A 16,507-nucleotide genomic window follows, 5' to 3' on the forward strand; every position below is an offset into this window, starting at 1 on the left:
TGCCTGCGGAGCACTATTTCTATACCCTTCCGTATCAAGAATTGAAGCATCGTCAGTCCTATTTGAATAACACTTTCATCCAGATGTTACATCATACCCATGTTGCCACCAATGCTACGAACTGTTGGATATGTGGTATGATGCCAGCTCATCAGAAGAAGGGAGGAACGCCATTCATACCTCTTCCTTTCTCTCATAATGGCTCTTGTAGAGCATGGTACACTTTGCTTTTTGCCACTCGGAAACCCACAGTGGGACGATTACTCTTCAGACTCAATAAAGAATGTCATCAGGATAAAGATGGATATCCGCAAGCGAATGGGACAATTTGGGAATGGGAAGAGTATCGACCAGACAATGAATCGATTCCACATGTTTTTACGAACACCAGAGACACTGTGGGAAGAGATAAATTTGTGATTCAAGTGGCACAAGCTCAAGCGGACCTGTGTGTCCAAAGTGTGGGTTATATTCCCGTCGGTGTTAGCGATTGTATTACCATATTAAACATCGATGGATTGAATAACAGTACTTTTTTAGCATCCCATAATACGTACTTCGTGTGTGGAACTAAGGGTTATTATCGTTTGCCAGCCGGTTGGTCTGGAGTATGTTATGTATCATTTTTGTTACCTCCTGTATTTCTGGCACCTGCATCCTATCATAAGGATTTAAAGTTGTTGAATAATGTGACTGTAAATAGGTATAAACGTACTTTATCAATTGATGATGTGGATCAAACTGACACCAGTTTACAGCAGTATATCGACTTCAATCTAGGATTGTTTTTCTTCGTTGGAGCTGCCCTAAATAGTAGGAAAATTCGAAGATTAACACGAGTGGTAGAGGCTGTGATAAACCAAACCGCTGCTGCTCTTGGGAATCTTACGGAAGAATTACAGATTACCAGAATTGTTGCATTGCAGAATCGTATGGTGTTAGACGTTATGTTAGCTGATCGAGGTGGAGCTTGTAAAATTATCGGAAGTAGTTGCAATTAACAGGTTGCATAAAATTGCAGCTGAAATCCATACAGAAAATGGCACTTGGTCCTTTTCTGGATGGTTTTGGGCATTGATCACTGCTTGGGGTTGGAAGGTTTTGACTGGTCTCTGCATAATTATAGCAGTTTTGTTTTCTTGCTGTATCTGTATTCAATGTGGTCCTTTGCTCTGTTCCGTATGTGTATCATTTTGTATCCCCGATAAGAAAGCTATTGCCAATGTCACTTATCAGAAACGTCTAGCTAAGGAAGTAGAAGAGATGATGATAATTGATATATATGATGATTATTCTAACAAGCCGGATGTCTTCAGTAAATGCTGAAAGGGTCGTCTGTTGTAAATTGCAACTTCGATGTGATTAAGCATTTACTAAAGACATGAATTCTCCTCCCTTACACATGTTCCTTTTGTTATGTTGACTGAAGTCTGGACTCCATTTTGTATTGTCATGTCTCCACGTGCTCAACACGAGGAGAGTCTTATCTTTGTGTTAGTTGCTCTTGTAATCTGCCTAGTAACAGTCTATAAATAGTTCCTTTGTCCGTCTGGCGCATGCCCAGACTTGACCACATCTGTTATCAGTTAGTCCTTGCTTGACCATGTTTTCGCGGGCTCAAGGAGTATGTCAGCTCCGCCCACATATCGATCTTGTATTGCAAATGTCCATAAAAGGTAACATTCCTCGTCTCATGTCGTACCCTCCCACTTATGAGCCCCTCTGTTGTGTATAAAAGGGGACCGTGTATGCAAGTTCTGTGTGCTACTCTATGCAATACTGAAGAGTATTGTATGGATTGTAGGACCACCCTTAAGGGTTAATAAACATTGTCTTTGTACTTTGCAGTTTCCGTGCCAACTTCATTATAGATTCCATTGCAGGAGAGCGAACCCTTGTGTCCTGCGGGCCTAGCTGGGGCCTGTACTCATCAACTCCACTGCTGACACACCACTGCTGACACTCCATTGCTGACTCACCACTGCTGACACACCACTGCTGACACGTCGCTGCTGACACGTCGCTGCTGACACGCCGCTGCTGACACTCCGCTGCTGACACGCCACTGCTGACGCTGCTGCTAACACACCACTGCTGATACATCACTTCTTACGCCGCTGCTGACATGCCGCTGCTGACACACCACTGCTGACAACCCACTGCTGACACATCGCTGCTGAGACATCGCTGCTGATGCCGCTGCTGACACACCACTGCTGACTTGCCGCTGCTGACAGCACTGCTTACACACTGCTGCTGACACCACTGCTGACACATCGCTGCTGACACGCCACTGCTGACTCCACTGCTGACACACCACTGCTGACACACCGCTGCTGGCACTCCATTGCTGACTCACCACTGCTGACACACCACTGCTGACACACCACTACTGACACAACACTACTGACACATCACTGCTGACACACCACTGCTGACACAACGCTGCTGACACACCACTGCTGACACCCCGCTGCTGACACCCCGCTGCTGACACCCCGCTGCTGACACCTCGCTGCTGACACCCCGCTGCTGACACGCCGCTGCTGACAAGCCGCTGACAGACCACTGCTGACACGCCGCTGCTGTCACGCGGCTGCTGACACACCGCTGCTGACCCATCACTTCTGACACACCACTGCTGACACATCGCTGCTGACACACCACTGCTGATGCATCACTGCTGTCCGCATCTGTGCACCCCACTGCTGACACTCCACTCTTGTGCACCTCACTACTGACACGCCACTGCTTTGTGCCTCACTGTTGACACACCACTTCTGTGCACTTCACTGCTGACATACCACTGCTGACACACCACTGCTGTGTGCCTCACTGCTGACTCACCACTGCTGACACGCCACTGCTGGCACACCACTGCTGACACACCACTTCTGTGTGCCTCACTGCTGACACACCACTGCTGTGCACTTCACTGCTGACACACCACTGCTGTGCACTCCACTGCTGTGTGCCTCACTGCTGACACACCACTGTTGACACACCACTGCTGACACACCACTGCTGACACGCCACTGCTGACACGCCACTGCTGTGTGCCTCACTTCTGACACGCCACTGCTGACACGCCACTGCTGACACGCCACTGATGACTAACCACTGCTGACACACCACTGCTGTGTGCCTCACTGCTGACATGCCACTGCTATTCACAACACTGCTGACACACCAGTGCTGACAGGCCACTGCTGACACCACTGCTGACACGCCGCTGCTGACACAACACTGCTGACACGCCGCTGCTGACACGCCACTGCTGACACACCACTGCTGACACACCACTGCTGACACACCACAGCTGACACACCACTGCTGACACATTGCGGCTGACACATTGCTGCTGACACATCGCTGCTGACACTCTACTGCTGACACACCACTGCTGACATGCCGCTGCTGACACAACACTGCTGTGTGCCTCACTGCTGACATGCCACTGCTATTCACAACACTGCTGACACACCAGTGCTGACAGGCCACTGCTGACACCACTGCTGACACGCCGCTGCTGACACAACACTGCTGACACGCCGCTGCCGACACGCCACTGCTGACACACCACTGCTGACACACCACTGCTGACACACCACTGCTGACACACCACAGCTGACACACCACTGCTGACACATTGCGGCTGACACATTGCTGCTGACACATCACTGCTGACACTCTACTGCTGACACACCACTGCTGACATACCGCTGCTGACACAACACTGCTGACACGCTGCTGTCGACACGCCGCTGCTGACACGCCACTGCTGACACACCACTGCTGACACACCACTGCTGACACACCACTGCTGACACATTGCGGCTGACGCATTGCTGCTGACACATCGCTGCTGACACTCTACTGCTGACACGCCACTGCTGACATGCCACTGCTGACACATCACTGCTGACACACCACTGCTGACACGCCACTTCTGACACATCGCTGCTGACACACCGCTGCTGACACACCGCTGCTGACACACCACTGCTGACACACCGCTGCTGACACCGCTGCTGAAACACCACTGCTGACATGCCTCTGCTGACACGCCACTGCTGACACCACTGCTGTCACACCACTGCTGACACACCACTGCTGACACGCCGCTACTGACACATCGCTGCTAACACACCACTGTTGATACATCGCTGCTGACACGCTGGTGCTGACACATTGCTGCTGACACGCAGCTGCTGACACATCGCTGCTGACACCACTGCTGACACACCACTGCTGACTCACCACTGCTGCGAGACACCGCTGCTGACGCCGCTGCTGACAAAACTGCTGACACGCCGCGGCTGACACCACTGCTGAAACATCACTGCTAACACACCACTGCTGACACATCGCTGCTGACGTTGCAGCTGACACACCACTGCTGACACGCCGCTGCTGACACGCCGCTACTGACACACCACTGTTGGCACACAACTGCTGACACATCGCTGCTGACACACAGATACTGATGCACCACTGCTGACACCGCTGCTGACACCACAGCTGACAACCCACTACTGGCACATCACTGCTGACACATCACTGCTGACACACCACTACTGACACACCACTGCTGGCACACCACTGCTGACATGACGCTGCTGACACACCACTGCTGACACACCACTGCTGACACACCACTGCTGACACGCCACTGCTGACACATCGCTGCTGACACACCGCTGTTGACACATCACTTTTGACACACCACTGCTGACACGCCGCTGCTATGCCGCTGCAGACACCACTGCTGAAACACCACTGCTGACACATCGCTGCTGACACATCGCTGCTGACACGCCGCTGCTGACACACCGCTGCTGAGACACTGCTGCTGACACACCACTGCTGACACACCGCTGCTGACACGCCGCTGCTGATACGCCGCTGCAGACACCACTGCTGACACACCACTGCTGACACATCGCTGCTGACACGCCGCTGCTGACACGCCACTGCTGACACACCGCTGCTGACACACCACTGCTGATACATCATTGCTGACACGCCGCTGCTGACATGCCGCTGCTGACACACCACTGCTGACACACCACTGCTGACATGCCGCTGCAGACACCACTGTTGACACGCCACTGCTGACACCACTGCTGACACACCACTGCTGACACAACACTGCTGACACGCCGCTGCTGACACAACACTGCTGACACGCCACTGCTGACACTACTGCTGACACGCCACTGCTGACACGCCACTGCTGACACACCACTACTGACACATTGCTGCTGACAAATTGCAACTGACACGTCGCTGCTAACACACCACTGCTGACACGCCGCTGCTGACACGCCGCTGCTGACACACCGCTGCTGACACGCCACTGCTGACACGCCACTGCTGACACACGGCTGCTGACACATCACTGCTGACAGCGCTGCTGACACACCACTGCTGACATACCACTGCTGACACACCACTGCTGACACATCGCTGCTGACACATCGCTGCTGATGCCGCTGCTGACACACCACTGCTGACATGCCACTGCTGACACGCCACTGCTGACACACCACCGCTGACACACCACTGCTGACACGCCGCTGCCGACATGCCACTGCTGACACATCGCTGCTGACACATTGCTGCTGACACACCACTGCTGACACATCACTGCCAAGACACCGCTGCTGATGTCGCTGCTGACGCCACTGCTGACATGCTGCTGCTGACACATCGCTGCTGACACGCCGCTGCTGACACACCACTGCTGACACACTGCTCCTGACACACCACTGCTGACACACAACTGCTGACACGCCGCTGCTGATACGCCGCTGCAGACACCACTGCTGACACACCACTGCTGACACATCGCTGCTGACACGCCGCTGCTGACACACCACTGCTGACACGCCGCTGCTGACACACCACTGCTGATACATCATTGCTGACACGCCGCTGCTGACATGCCGCTGCTGACATGCCGCTGCTGACATGCCACTGCTGACACACCACTGCTGACACACCACTGCTGACATGCCGCTGCAGACACCACTGTTGACACGCCACTGTTGACACGCCACTGCTGACATGCCGCTGCAGACACCACTGCTGACACGCCACTGCTGACACAATACTGCTGACACGCCGCTGCTGACACAACACTGCTGACACGCAACTGCTGACACTACTGCTGACACGCCGCTGCTGACACGCCACTGCTGACACACCACTACTGACACATTGCAGCTGACAAATTGCAACTGACATGCCGCTGCTAACACACCACTGCTGACACGCCGCTGCTGACACGCCGCTGCTGACACACGGCTGCTGACACATCACTGCTGACACCGCTGCTGACACACCACTGCTGACATACCACTGCTGACACACCACTGCTGACACATCATTGCTGACACATCGCTGCTGATGCCGCTGCTGACACACCACTGCTGACATGCCACTGCTGACACACCACTGCTGACACACCACTGCTGACATGCCACTGCTGACACATCGCTGCTGACACATTGCTGCTGACATACCACTGCTGACACATCACTGCCGAGACACCGCTGCTGACGTCGCTGCTGACGCCACTGCTGACACGCTGCTGCTGACATGCCGCTGCTGACACGCCGCTGCTGACACGCCGCTGCTGACACGCTGCTGCTGATATGCCGCTGCTGACACGCTGCTGCTGATATGCCGCTGCTGACACTCCGCTGCTGACATGCCACTGCTGACACATCGCTGCTGACACATCGCTGCTGACACACCACTGTTGACACATTGGTGCTGACACCACTGCTACTGACACACCACTGCTGACACACCACTGCTGACACGCTGCTGCTGACGCCGCTGCTGACACCGCTGCTGACACCACTGCTGACACACCACTGCTGACGCCGCGTCTGACACCACTGCTGACACACCACTGCTGACACCACTGCTGAAACACCACTGCTGACACACCACTGCTGACACATTGCTGCTGACGTCGCAGCTGACACATCACTGCTGACACGCCACTGCTGACACGCTGCTGCTGACACACTGCTGTTGACACACCTCTGCTGACACGCCGCTGTTGACACGCCGCTGCTGACACGCCGCTGCTGACACGCCGCTGCTGACATGCCGCTGCTGGCACACCAGTGCTGGCACAGCACTGCTGGCACACCACTGCTGGCACACAACTGCTGACACACAACTGCTGACACATCACTGCTGACACAGCTGCTGATGAACCGCTGCTGACACCACTGCTGACACATCACTGCTGACACAGCTGCTGATGAACCGCTGCTGACACCACTGCTGACACACTGCTGCTGACACACCACTGCTGACACCACTGCTGACACACCACAGCTGACACACCACTGCTGACACGCAGCTGCTGATACGCCGCTGCAGACACCACTGCTGACAATCCACTGCTGACAATCCACTGCTGACACACCACTGCTGACACATCACTGCTGACAGATCGCTGCTGACACTGCTGCTGACACATTGCTGCTGATGCCGCTGCTGACACACCACTGCTGACACACCATTGCTGTCACCACTGCCGACACCACTGCTGACACACCGCTGCTGACACGACCCTGCTGACACATCGCTGTTGACACGCAGCTGCTGACACGCAGCTGCTGACACATCGCTGCTGACACGCAGCTGCTGGCATGCAGCTGCTGCCACCACTGCTGACACCACTGCTGACACGTCGCTGCTGACACGCCGCTGCTGACACACCACTGCTGACACATTGCTGCTGACACACCACTGCTGACACATTGCTGCTGACACATCGCTGCTGACACACCACTGTTAAATCAATGAGGACATTGTTCCCTGTTGGCGGTGAAACAAAAATAACGATCACCTGCTCAACACAAGCAGAAAGAGAAGAGAGAGTATAGAGGGGGGAAGGGGGGTAGAAGGGAGATGAAAAGAGGCAGAGAGAAATTTCCCCAGTCTCAAGGATCCAATCCCGAAGGGGAGGACTCTATGTAGCCTCTAGTTAGCCCTCACACATCTCCAGGCAGCCGCTGGCAGAGGGTAGGTGCTGACTGAGCCGGCCCTCGACGCAACCCAAATAGGGCGCAGGCAGCCTCGGCAAAACCTAGGAAGCCCCCGTTCAGATACACGAGGGTTACACTAGCTTGGTACGCTCTTTCTGTCTTTGCTGACTAGGTCACTGTACCCCGCAGCCCCGTACCTCTCTCAACCTCCTTTAGACGTGGGTTACCCTTCCAATCTCTGGCACCCCCGTCTTCACCGTGCACAACCTTTCACTCTTATTTAATCCTGATGAAACGCCACTGACCCGTTCACACCATGCCCTGCTGACACACCATTGCTGTCACCACTGCTGATACCACTGCTGACACACCGCTGCTGACACGACCCTGCTGACACACCACTGCTGATACATCACTGCTGACACGCCGCTGCTGACACGCTGCTGTTGCTGACACGCCGCTGCTGACACACCACTGCAGACACACCACTGCTGGAACACAACTGCTGACACACAGCTGCTGCTGACATCGCTGCTGACACATCGCTGCTGACACATCGCTGCTGACACCACTGCTGACACATCACTGCTGATGAACCGCTGCTGACACAGCTGCTGACACAGCTGCTGACACACCGCTGCTGACACACCACTGCTGACACGCTGCTGCTGACACCACTGCTGCTGACACCACTGCTGACACGCCGCTGCTGATACGCCGCTGCAGACACCACTGCTGACAATTCACTGCTGACAGTCCACTGCTGACACATCGCTGCTGACACATCGCTGCTGACACACCACTGCTGACACACCATTGCTGTCACCACTTCTGACACCACTGCTGACACATCGCTGCTGACACGACCTTGCTGACACATCGCTGTTGACACGCAGCTGCTGACACGCAGCTGCTGGCACGCAGCTGCTGACACACCACTGGTGACATGCCGCTGCTGACACGTCGCTGCTGACACGCCGCTGCTGACACGCCACTGCTGACACCGCTGCTGACGCTGCTAACACACCACTGTTGATACATCACTACTTATGCCGCTGCTGACACGCCGCTGCTGACACACCACTGCTGACAACCCACTGCTGACACATCGCTGCTGAGACATCGCTGCTGATGCCGCTGCTGACACACCACTGCTGACTCGCCGCTGCTGACAGCACTGCTTACACACCGCTGCTGACACCACTGCTGACACATCGCTGCTGACACGCCACTGCTGACTCCACTGCTGACACACCACTGCTGACACACCGCTGCTGGCACTCCATTGCTGACTCACCACTGCTGACACACCACTGCTGACACAATGCTGCGGACACACCACTGCTGACACCCCGCTGCTGACACCCCGCTGCTGACACCCCGCTGCTGACACGCCGCTGCTGACAAGCTGCTGACACACCACTGCTGACACGCCGCTGCTGTCACGCCGCTGCTGACACACCGCTGCTGACACGTCACTTCTGACACACCACTGCTGACACACCACTGCTGACACATCACTGCTGATACACCACTGCTGACACATCGCTGCTGACACACCACTGCTGATGCATCACTGCTGTCCGCATCTGTGCACCCCACTGCTGACACTCCACTGTTGTGCACCTCACTGCTGACATGCGACTGCTTTGTGCCTCACTGTTGACACACCACTTCTGTGCACTTCACTGCTGACATACCACTGCTGACATGCTACTGCTGACACACCACTGCTGTGTGCCTCACTGCTGACTCACCACTGCTGACACGCCACTGCTGGCACACTACTGCTGACACACCACTTCTGTGTGCCTCACTGCTGACACACCACTGTTGACACGCCACTGCTGACACACCACTGCTGACATGCCACTGCTGTGTGCCTCACTTCTGACACGCCACTGCTGACACGCCACTGCTGACACGCCACTGCTGACTAATCACTGCTGACACACCACTGCTGTGTGCCTCATTGCTGACATGCCACTGCTATTCACAACACTGCTGACACACCAGTGCTGACAGGCCACTGCTGACACACCACTGCTGTGTACCTCACTGCTGACACACCTCTGCAGACACACCACTGCTGTGGGCCTCACTGCTGACACCCCACTGCTGTGCACTTCACTGCTGACACACCACTGCTGGAATGCCACTGCTGACACACCACTGCTGTGTGCCTCACTGCTTACATGCCACTGCTATGCACCTCACTGCTAGCAAGCCACTGCTGGGCCCCACAATGCTGACACACCCCTTCTGTGCATCCCACTGCTGACACGCCACTGTTGTGCACCTGACTGCTGACACACCACTGCTGTGCACTTCACTGCTGACACACCACTGCTGTGTGTCTCACTGCTGTCAAACAACTGCTGTGTGCCTCACTGCTGACACACCACTGCTGAAACGCCACTGTTGTGCACCTCACTGCTGACACACCACTGCTGTGCACTTCACTGCTGACACACCACTGCTTACATGCCACTGCTAATACACCACTGCTGTGTGCCTCACTTCTGACATGTCACTGCTGTGTGCCTCACTGCTGACACACCACTGCTGTACATCCCACTGCTGACACACCACCGTTAGCACACCCCTTCTGTGCACCCCAGTGCTGACATGCCACTGTTGACACAACCCTTCCGTGCACCCCACTGCTGACACGCCACAGTTGTGCGCCTCACTGCTGACACGCCATTGTTGTGCACCTCACTGCTGACACGCCACTGTTGACACACCACTTCTGGGCACCACAATGATGACAGACCACAGCTGTGCACCCCACTAATGACAGACCACTAATGACACACCACTGCTGTGCTTTCCAATGATGACAGACAATTTCTGTGCGCCCCAGTGCTGACATGCCACTGCTGAGCCCCACAATTATGAGGGACCACAGCTGTGAACCCCAATGATGACAGGCTACAGCTGTGCGCCCTGATGACAGGCCACAGCTGTGCACCCTAATGATGATAGACCTCTGCTTTACGCCCTGGTGATGACAGACTACTGCTGACACACCACTGCTGTGTGCCTCACTGCTTACACGCTACTGCTATGCGCCTCACTGCTAGCAAGCCACTGCTGGGCCCCACAATGCTGATACACCCCTTCTGTGCATCCCACTGCTGACACACCACTGTTGTGCACCTCACTGCTGACACACCACTGCTGACACGCCACTGCTGACACGCCACTGCTGTGTGTCTCACTGCTGACACGCCACTGTTGTGCACCTTACTGTTGACACACCACTGCTGTGCACTTCACTGCTGACACACCACTGCTTACATGCCACTGCTGACACCACTGCTGTGCGCCTCATGTCTGACATGCCACTGCTGTGCGTCTCACTGCTGACACACCACTGCTGACACACCACTGCTGTGTGCCTCACTGCTGACACACCACTGCTGTGTACTTCACTGCTGACACACCACTGCTGACACACCACTGCTGACACACCACTGCTGCTGACACACCACTGCAGTGCACTTCACTGCTGACACACCACAGCTGTGCGCCCCAGTGATGAAGGCAGAATTGAATGCAGCCAAATTTGGAAGAGGTGGGCATGCATAGCACAGACCCACGTCATCTGAAGAAGTCAGGGCAAGGAGGAGGGTGCAAAAGCTGCCAGCACAGCTACGATAGGAGGAACATTAGACAGGTGCATGAAAGATAAGGACGAAATCCATTTGATCCCAAAGCGCAGTCACACTGGCGTGGGATAAGAAGGTGGGTGCAACTAAAAGAAGTGGAGTAGGAGGAGGCAAGAGCTCTGATGTAAAGAAACAACTAGCTCCGTAGAGCAGATGGACGACAAGGGGTGCTACCTGGTGGACGGGGCTTTACAGAGGAGATTAAGGTTGCTCAGCCCTCACTAAGGATAGTCGCAGTTGCAGGTAAAAGGGATGTTTGGCAAGGATTGTAGGGGAAGAGGACATGGGAGAGTTACACGAATAGAACAAGCATTGAAAATGCAATAGGTCTCTCCTTTGATTAAGTTAAAGCCATTTGCTTTGCTAATGGTATTGTATAGCAAAGCAAATGGCTTTAACTTAATGAAAGGCGAGACCTATTGCATTTTTAATGCTTGTTTCACTTTTGCCTTTATTTCCACTGTACATCTCTTTATTCTGTTTTTGCCTGCTATTCACGTTTTCTCACTCTTTAGCGCTCTTCCCTAATGTTCTCACCCTTTTCAATCTCTGCACTTTTGCCCCGGTTAACCCTTTTCCACTCTTTCCCATTCTTTAGCACTCTTGCTCACTTCTCTTCTTTCGCTCTTGCTTGCGTTTTGTCTCTGCTTTTTCACTCTTTAGTCTTTTCAGCTATTGCCCATCTTTCTCGTGTTCGCTTTGCTGCTTTGCTTTTTTCGCTTCTTTCACTCTCATTTAAGTCTGCTTTCTTACCTGTGCTCTCGCGTCCCATTTCCCACCGCTTGCTCATGCTCCCGCCCATCTTTCCTTTCCTGCACACCATGTTCACTTAGACCCACCCACCGCAACCTGAATCTCCTCCCACCGGACTTTCTTAATGGCAGCTGCAGGCAGGGGGCGTGCCATATGCAAGCCTGTATGCATCTGGCCACGCTCAGCTCTAGGACCCCTGATCTGATACTCATTCATCGCTGCCCAGGACACTACGTGGCAGAAGACCTCCTCGTTATAAACCCTTGTCGCCCATCCCATCCCAGGCCTGTACCCGAGCATCCCCCACCACACAGAAGGTAGCTTCTCCTGCACTTCTGGCAGCTTCTCCTGTGCCTTTTCCACCCTTCTCACCTCCTTCTGCTCGTCTCCCAACCCACACCCCAGATTCCTGCACCCATATCCCACCACTCACAACCACTGCGCCCCCTTCCTCCTCTCCCGAACCCGCAACACTTCCTTTGACGCACACATAAACCCACGCCCCCAGACTCCCAGTCCTACTGATCCATCCGCCATCCCAGACTTGCTCCCCCACGGCACACCACATACACAACCACAGCCTGATAGACAACACGCAAAACACTCACCCTTCCATAACCTGGCACACCATAGAAGTTTGGGAGCCCCTACATGACCTTTCTCCTCAAATACTCTCCTTCACTGAGACCTGGTTTAACCCAACATCCACGCCAGACCTTGCAGTGGCAATTTTGCCCATCTACAATATCGCAAGACAAAATAGAATCAGCGACGCGAGAGAAAGCGTTGCCATCATCTCCAGAGAGAACATCAACTGCTCCTTCACTTCGGCTGACTCCGGAGACTACTTAAAACACTTGGTCTTCAAGCTCAGTACCTTCACGCTGTGGCCCCAGAACCAACTTCAGCACCACCTGGGAGATCTCAAGTTTCTCCTGGAAGACCTCAACAAACCCAACATCTCCAACCTCTAAAAAGGCCTAAGCACACTGGGTTATCACCAAACGAGTAAACAACCCCACCCGATTTGCCGGTCACCCCCTCAATCTCATGTTCCCCATCAACCACATCATCACCATGGATCAACCCTTCCCCCTCACCTGGATCAACTAATCCCTCGTATGCTTCAATCTGAGTCTGCCCAACCAGTCCAGAACCCAACACATCAAGGCATTCTGATGCAACTGGAGCTAAATTTCCTCAGAAATCTGGATCACCAAGCTCTAGTCACGAGGCCCACGTCACCACAATGACCTCACACACTGCATCAAGAAATCAGCACCTGGATCACCTCCCGCGCAGATTCAGTTGCTCCACTCAAAACCTCCCCCATCTCTCACCTCAAGGCACAAGCTATCTGGTACTCGGAAGACCTCTGGCTCACTAAACAGCACTGCAAACTACTGGAAGGCAGATGGTGCCACACTCACGACATCCGCAACAGAGATACCTGCAGATCAGCTCTCCAAATCTACCTCCAGTGACTCAGAATCACCAGACACTCGGCCCCACAGAATGGTTTAAAACCAGCCACAATACCTCCTAAGAAATGTTTGCCATAGTGAAGGCATTCACATTCCCTGCTGCCAGCTCCACAACCATCACAGGAACTCTGCACTCAACTCTTCTACTACTTCTCCAGCAACATTAGCACAATCTAAAATAACTTTGCACCTCAACCAGACCTTTCCATCCTTGTCATCCTCCACTCCAACAGCAAGAGCACCCCGAACACCGTCCTGACCAATCCGGGGCTCACCCTGCCTGTTCTTGCTTCTGGAAACACACGTCACTCCCTCACGTTTTTTGATTTGTGTGATGACTTTTCAGAGCACTTAAATGTCAATAACATCTTCATTTTGATTTTACCCACAAGTGATTAATATGATATATATTGTACATCCACAGTTATATAACAAGGGCTAACCCAAAATCTAACAGATTTGAGACGTACATTAAAACAAATGCATTTCACAGGCCCAGTTCATAATTTTTAAGTACAACTGAGGGATTCATAATAAACACAGCAAAAAACAGTGGCTCGTAGAGGGACATAAGGACAATGTTGGTAAGGTGACTCTAAAGAGACCAACAGAATTCCTATCCTACTCCTGGTACATCAAGGATGCGCCCTTGCATCTACCTTGTTCACCCTGTATATAAACGATGTGGCCAAGGAACTTGCAAATTACGGAAATGACTCCTCTGTCATAAATGGCAAAAAGATTCGGATATTGCTCTTCACAGATGATTCACTACTTATCTCGAAGACTCCCACAGGTCTCCAAAATCGAATAGACCTATTTCTGGTTTTCTGTGCTTCCAGGGATTTAGAACTAAATGCAACAAAAACCAAAAATCTGATATTTGGAAAGGATAAAATTATAGACAGTACAGCCAAAATTGCTAATGAGCCTCTAGATAGAGTTTTATGCTTTGATTACCTGGGTGTTAAACTCACAGACAAGCTTTTCTGGGAATCTCAACTCGGCAAAAGCTCTTTGCTTTTAGTGCAGAGATCCAAAGCTATACTGCGACTACACAAGCAGACCCAGTCTAGATCAATAACCATGGCCCTGGAGGTATTCTGTGCTAAGACCCAAAGTACTGCACTCTTCAGAGCCGAAGTTTGGGGATACATTGATACCCCGAAGCTGGCACTAGACGAGAATAATTTTGTCATATCTCTTATCTCGGTCCCGACCAGCACCCCCCTTATCCCACTTGTTTTTTCCTTAGGCAACAAAGGAATTGGAGATCTGGCATAACTAAACCCCCTGATGTATTGGATACTTATGTGGTCTACTCCTGAGTTAATAGAGTATTGATACTCATTGGGGAACTTGATCAAGCTGAGCAGTGCTTCAAAAATCCCTTGACTGAAATTTGTCTCCACTGGGTGTAGGAAACTCGGGCTATGTAGGCTGTGGGACAACCCCAAGAAAATATGCAAGATAGAGGCTGCTGTTCTAAAAACAAGGTATTGGGTATTGTGAACACACATAATATGAGAGAGGCATCGTTATTGCCCCCAAAAAAAGATTTGGGTTCAAATCCCACAAATGATGGCCGCATGAAGAGGCTGGCGATTAAACATGCAACACACTTATGTCCCTGAAGGGGACAAGTTATTACGGACCAACATATATTGGATACACTTTCTAAGACTCAACGACCGAAATTTAAGAGGTTCTTAAGTGCCGACTGGATTGGGCCATTACTTTTATGAGATCTTTGTCAACGGTGTGAACATAATTGCTAGCCCTGAAGAAGCCCGCAAGGGTGAAACGTGTTGGTTGCTGTGTAGTTAATTGTGAATAAAATAAATCTTTAGAATCAACTAGTTGAAAGACTGGCCTTTTCTGTCATCACCGACCTCCATCATTTGTGGGATTTGAACCCGAAAAAAACGTATTGTCAATAACGATGCCTCTCTCATATTGTGTGTGTTCTGGATGTATTTGAAACCTGAGTCGGTGACAGGTTTCGGGAGGTGGGCATTGGTCGTTAGGTATCATATGAAGTATTGTTTGAATTGACTATAACAAACACTGGTAGTTGGTGCAGCATCATACACCCTGCCACCGTGCTTAAAGGTAGTAGGTATTGGGTATTGTGTATGATCTATATACCACAAGGGTAACTTAAGAATGTCTGACCGATCAGTTTTTCGATTTTAAGCCAAGTTCCAAAGTTAAAATTATTTTTAGATATGATCACACCATCTTTGGCAAATAAGCTTGTATGTACGATTTCGCCTGGGCAGTTACCATTAATTTTTTTTTGTAACAAATAGGTCAAAGATCTAGATTCAGATAAGTGCCCTGCCTGCAGGCTGGGCTCTGAGTTGGAGAAACATGTTTTGTTCTTCTGCCCAGAATACCGTGGCCCCTGCAGGAAGTGGCCTAAACCTGAGGGTTACTCGCTATTTAGTCGCGATTAGAAGTTTAAAAACTGACACTTCAGGGCCAAATTTTTATTCTGTCAGTCAATTGTTACTACATGTTTGGTTCAAGCATTCAAAGATTGCACTTCAGCTATGAAGAAGAGTACATCTTTTCATAT

General features: G+C 52.3%; 1 protein-coding gene across 2 annotated transcripts in view; it reads left to right on the top strand.

Annotated features, from left to right (window-relative positions):
* ADPRM (ADP-ribose/CDP-alcohol diphosphatase, manganese dependent) overlaps positions 1–16,507 on the top strand; it is a 273,505-nt gene that overhangs the window by 255,892 nt on the left and 1,106 nt on the right. The gene's annotated exons all lie outside the window — the stretch shown is intronic.

Source organism: Triturus cristatus, chromosome 7, assembly GCF_964204655.1.
Source record: "Triturus cristatus chromosome 7, aTriCri1.1, whole genome shotgun sequence".
NCBI lineage: Eukaryota > Metazoa > Chordata > Amphibia > Caudata > Salamandridae > Triturus > Triturus cristatus.